We start from the raw sequence: 6,400 nt of genomic DNA, 5'->3' as shown, positions 1-6,400 counted from the left end.
GCTCGCCCGCGTGTCCTAAATTCGATCTGATTTCAGCCTGATTACTTTCCCCTCCACTTGAGAGAATTAATTAATCTCCGGCTCCGCTCCAGGTTTTTTTCCCCAATCGATAAAAGGAGGAAGGAAAGGGTGGTGTACCTGTCATTAATCATCATTAAATTAGTGACTCCGGAATTAGCTCACCATGAAAGCCAGAACTCGCGCAGCACCGGAGCTCTGCCATATCACCATAGTGAGACCTGGACCTCTGCAGAGTTTGTGCAGCAACAAACTGAGGTCTGAGAGATGAGTGACCTACATGTGCATTCCACATGAGGGAAGGGATGCAGAACCTCCTTGGTGTTGGAGGAAGGACCCTGACACAGCAAAGCACGTCTATATGAATAGGAGCCTCCAGCTCCAGGTGCCTCAAGCCAACGCTCAAGACAAGCCAGAGCCTCACAGTCACTGATCCCCCACATCCCCTTTAGGTGGCCATCCTGATACTGAATGCTGGCTCCACGCTCAAACGGCCACAGAGATGCTTTCCTTTCCACCTCGCACAGCACGTGGCCTCGACGTGCACAGGGAAGATAAAGGATTAAGAAGGAATTTCCCTGCACACCCTGCATCCATCCAGCCATGGGGAGCGAGTGATGCTGTCCCCTGCCCTCATTCCTTGCCCTCGCTCCTGCCTCTTTGGTCTCCCCTCACCCATCCTGTCCACCCTGTGCTTTGACTTGGAGCAGGAGGCTGAACCAGTGTGGAGCACAAGTGCTGGGATCAGGACAACGAGAGCATGTCCACCTGTGTCAGTGGGTGACTAGCATACAGCGATTTGTATGAGAGAATGTATCTAAAAACAGGTATTTGCATTGTATGTTTTGTTCCCCTGGGCACATTTTCATTCCTGGTCCTTGTGCCTCTTCCTGACCACCTTTTGCTACAACTTCATCAATGAGCATCTGCTTTGCCGTACACGAAATGCTCTGGTTGTGCTGTGGGCCAAACTGACAGTGATGCTGGGACTGTGCTGGGGCAGTGGTTCTCAGAGAAGGCAATGCAAGGCATCTGCTGGGTCTGGAGAGTTTGTCTTTGCCTTCCCTTGACAGAGTCAGTCATGCCTGACCTTCACCAGCACATCTGCATACAGCGCCCAGACATAGGCACCCCTTTGCTCTCCAACACCATAGACATCCTCTTCTTGACACTGCGAAAGCCAGCAGACACATCACGTCTTTGAAAGGTCTGCGGCACGTGGACAGGGAGGTCGTCTCCCTCCATGGCACCTCTTGCCCACACAAGCACTGCATTTGCCCTGTTAGCCACAGGCAACAGCATCTTTGCCTGCTGCAACCTGCAGTCCTCTTTCAAGGGCACTGCTTTCCAGGATGCAGCCCCTCTCTGATGAGTGTGACCTACCCTGCTCAGCCTTTGATGTGTGACCTTGCCTCTGGCCTTGTTAAAATGCATGTTTCTAAAATGAGCCCACCTTAGGCAGGATGCAGCATTACATTGTCATTACTGATCGCACGCCTTGCTTTCTCTCTGTCTCCCTGTAAATAATGTGTCTTAATAACTAAGCACGCAGAGCAGTCTTCCTTCAACAGACATTGCAGAGTAGCCGTGCTGAGGAAGCGCATTCACTCCTGCTACGCCTCAAAGCACTTCATTAGTACATCAGAAAAGACCAGAAAAACAATGCAAATATTCTGATCAGACAGTGCTTTCAGAAGGATTTACCATCCCCACCTGGCTGTGCCAGGTCCAGAGTATCTCCTTGTGCCTAGCTCTGCTGCAGCCTCACGTCTGAGCCTTTCTGGGTGACTCCCTGTCCAGGACCCCCCACCTTTGAAACCCCCTAATGTGGCTCATGCATGCTCCCAACCCACTGTGTCCTTGGGGCTGCAGGTTTAACTCCTCATGGACTGGAGGATACTTCCCACCCCCCCTTTCTTCTCCTCCTCTCTTCCCGAGCTGCATCACTCTTCTCTTGGCTGGGACATCCTGTCCCTCCCCTGTGACAATTCTGGTCTGATTGCCAATCCTCGTTCTGTTGGGCACCACCAGTTTGGAAAAATCTCCTACCAGAAACTGCTCCCTTTCTGTTTGCAAGGCTGCTGACAATGGGAGACCAGGTCAGGCCATCCCCGATGCTGTGGGGGTGATATCCCAGGCAAAAAGAGCGAAGTGTGCACAGGAGACGTCCTGCACGGCTGGCCTGGAGAGGGTGGGGAGGAACACCCCACTGCTACTATCCATAATCCTGTCCCAGCAGCAGCCAAGAAACGCTTCCAGCTCCAGGAAGCCCAGCTCCTGGGGCTGCCATTAAATTTTCTCTCCAAGACTTGTCAGCAGCCATCAAGACTTGCTCTCCTCAGCCTGTCCTGTTGGCAGAGCAGCCAGAAATCAGGCAGGAGGACGAGCTGCAGGTTGGCTGCAGAAATACGTGTGTCAAACACGCTCACTGTCACAGCTCCATTTTCCCCTGGTGTGACACTTTAAAAAAACAAACAAACAAACAAACAAACAACACAAAACCAAAGCAACTCTATTTTGAGTTAAAAGCCTCAGTGAAATAGATCCAGAGAAAAATGCGTGGTGGATGTACACATGGCAGTGTGTGACTGTCCTTGCTGTACCTGTATTTATATATCACTTTTGTGCATCCGTGTGCATCTGCATGCCACAGCTCCTGCCACGCTTCATGTTTGCATCACACGCGTGTCCCCACACAGCGCACATGTGTGTGACCCTTCCTGCTGTGCCCTACACCGACGGTGTACGAGCAGTGCCCCGTGCTTCACAGAGCATAAAACCGTTCACGCGTGGGGGTGGTGTGTTCGCGTCCCGCTGTGTTGGGCTGTGCCTGCACGCACCCTACACGTGTGCCGGGCATGACAGTGCCTGCTGCAGCCTGCCTGTGCGTGCAATGCACACGCGTGTGCTCTGCAGGCAGCTCTTCCCATGCTCATTCTCCTGGCTGGCAAGACCAGACCTCCCACCAGACCCAGAGCAGGGAGTTAAGCTTAAAAGTCTGTTAAAAGCTTGAAAACCAACACAGCTTTCCTGCTTCCCCTGCTTTTCAAATTGCCTGTGTCTCTTAATCCTTTAGCCAAGGCACAAGGGCTTGGGGTCAGCGCAGGACCAGGACCCATCAATCTTTCCCCGGGGAGCAGGGACTGCCCTGCCCGGGGAGCACAAATCTCCCTGCAGCCGACACAGGGCGAGGGGCTGGGGTGAAGGGTACTGATGTGTTAAACAACCACTTCCTTGCCAAAACCAAAAGTATGCCTCTGGTGCAATCCCTGAACTGAGAGCTGGGGGAGGCTCAAAGGCTGGAAGGATTTGAGACATTCAGTGAAGATCCACATCCACGGGCCACCCTTGTCTGCAGGATCACAATGACTCCACCTTTGTGCCTGCCAACTGGAAAATCTCTGCTGGATGTGAAGGCTACTGATGACAAGAAAAGCCACCATCACCACCAGGGACCCGGTCAAACCAGTACTACTCCCCTCTTGCTTTGCTGAGGGAGCCTGGAGCTGCACTCGCTTTGCCAGTGTGCTCCTTTGCACAAGCCTCTTCCCCTGGAAAGCCCCTTGCTTGCACCGAGTGGTTAACACCACCCGGATTTGCCAGATTCAAGGTGTTATTACAATGAATGTGAGTGTGAATTAATAATGGCACTTTGAAGCCACTCTCCGTGCTTGCCTTCATCCCTCCTGCTGCATGACTGGCTCTGTGCTGCCGAGGAACTGCACACATGCTGCTTCATTTTGCAATAATAACAGCCTTCCGCTAAGAGAGATAGACAGCGTGCGGAAGTTTTGCTGGCAAAACACAACTCCAAATGAACTGCTAAAAATGGTTCACAAAAGGCTATTTCCAGCTCCTCCACCCAGCTGGAGCTGGCTCTCCTCCCTGTCTCTTGTCATCGCAGAGGATGCTTCTGCATCTGTCACAGATGGGTTACTGCACAAAGAAAGGAGGCAGGGAGGAGTGCGGGCAGCAGCTCGCTGAGAAGGTGAGGGAGAGCCAGAAAAGGGGCTGCAGCCAGGTGCCTCAGTGTTCATGCACCAGGTGCACAGGGGACACAGCACTGTCAACCGTGTCTCCAAACGGCATCCCCAGCACAGCCCATCCAGGCTGGGAGCTGTGTGCAGCCACCATCCCCATCCTCCAGTGACCTCCCACACCCTTCCCTGGCAGCTCAGCACGGGCTGCAGGCTGTCCGTGGATGCTGTCAAGCCCTGGGGTCCACAAGCAAAGCAAGTCCCAGCGGTGCCTTTCCCCAGCTGCTGCTGCTGCTCGCTCACACAGGGGTCTCATCGAAATGCAGAGCATCCTTTACTGCTGGCCAGCTTACAGTAAGCAGTTGTCAGACACTTCTGTAATCCCAGGTATAATAAACCTGCCCCGGTTCCCTGATTCCTCTATCTGTCATGTGAGCCAGCTGTGCACGAGGAAAGCACTTTGCATGCAGATTATCTATCTGTCCTCAGTCTGATCCAAATAACATCCCCCTAAGCACAATCAGACAACAACAGCTCCTCCTCCCAGAGTCTGGTTTTAGGTCACTGGAGTGAGTGTTTGCACTCACAAGGGTCATCCCATGAAGGACCATTTAGGACCAGTTGCAGTCCTAACTGTACAGGACCACAGGGCTCTGCAGGGCTGAGCCATCACAGGGCACAGGGATGCACTGGTGCAAATTTATCACTAGCTCTCTTGAAGAGGGAGACGTCTGGTGAAGATGGATGCCCTGGAGCGCTGCTCTCCAGCTTGCAGTCCTGCCAGCTCTCTCTTGGGGCGGATGTTCTGCTGGTGGTTCCCATCTGGTCTCCCCGTAAAGTTGGATGAGAAAGGGTTAAGACTGGCTCTGTTGTGAGGACTCTGAAGCAGACAGGCACAGGAGAAACTCTGCCTCGGAGATGCCAGAAACACAGGAGCCCTCAGCAGTACAGCCCTGGGGGCTTGAGGACGACCACTGCCAGACAGATTTGATTAGAAATTAAGCAGCATCCAAAGCAAAGTGTGATATTTAATAAAGGGTGATGAGATGCAGCGCAGCCCAAGGGACAAGCTGGCAGCTCTGCAGCCCCAAGACATGAGGCGTTGCACAAGGGAAGGCTCCCCATCCCTGGGCACAGCCTCGGGCATACAGAAGGTCATAGCTGCCGCTCAGCACACGTCCAGACCTCAGAGGCACAGGGGAAATGCTGTCACCCCAAGTGACATCTATAGGTTACATCCCTAAGGCTCCCAGAAGTTTAGAAATGCTCCTCAGTGTCACCCTGGGGCTGCTGGTGCACCCCCCGCTCTGCCCCAAACCTATTCCAGACCTCCAAATCAGGCCTGGCTTAAAAACCCTTACTGATTTTGTATTCTCATCTTCACCTTTTGATGTCCAAACTAACAGCAGCCTGTTAATAATGTTTTTTGGGCTCTTCCATCACCACATGGGCAAAAATGCATTTATTTTAGATGGAAACTGAGTTTTACGCTTAATTTCACGACTTGAGGAAGTTTTAAAAAATACATCTTTATCAGGGGACCTGAAAGAAAGAGAATATCCCCTTCTGATTCTCTGAGAGAAGGGTGGGCCAGAGAGGGAACAATGATTTTGCTGTTGAGGTCTCAATGAAAAGTCAAGCGGACATCACCGCAGGGCTGCAGACAACAGTCTCTCACCTGCATATCCAAACCACAAAGTAACTGGGATGCTGAGCGAGAGGCTTTGCATGTCACGCTCTCAGACAGTGAGATCCCAGAGGAGCAGGAGGATGCTCGTCTCCTGGAAGAACAACATCATGGGTAGAGTTTCTTGGTTTTATCTCCAAAAAGGGGACTTTTCTCTCCCTGTCTGTATACCCAGCAGGTGCAGCACCCAGGGTCTGCAGCGGGATCCCCGTAACCACAGCAGACCCCAGTGCAGGTGGTTCCTATGCTGATTCCCAGTCTCTTCAGTGTAAAATTGTTGGTTTCAGTGTTTATTGTTAGTGGGAAACATATTATGCTGGATCCAACAGCTGCGAGAGGTGAGTCTTCTGCAGCTCCCCGTCCCCACGTCCAACCAGGCTGAAGATGGGTGTTCCCAGCAGGCACACCCATGCAAAGCACACAGGTACTTCCTGTATACCTACAGACCTATATACATCTATTTACCTATATATATCAGACGGCCACACAGGTCACAGAGAGACACGCAGAGCATCCACACTAACATTGACAGCACCAATGGCTTCATCCTGCTCCCCTCTCTGGCTGAGCAGGATGGAGGTCCACTAGTGAGTATGCATATATATATATTTATGTATGTTCTCGATGCATATATACATACATACATGCACAGCTCTGTACAATGTGGATCCCTCCAGTTGCTGGGATCAGACACCCAGTTTGCCCAAAATAAATCCAA

This window comes from Pterocles gutturalis, unplaced genomic scaffold (genome assembly GCF_000699245.1).
Source record: "Pterocles gutturalis isolate BGI_N339 unplaced genomic scaffold, ASM69924v1 scaffold14207, whole genome shotgun sequence".
Lineage (NCBI taxonomy): Eukaryota > Metazoa > Chordata > Aves > Pterocliformes > Pteroclidae > Pterocles > Pterocles gutturalis.
The sequence above is the reverse complement of the archived record's forward strand: the minus strand, read 5'-3'. Positions refer to the sequence as shown.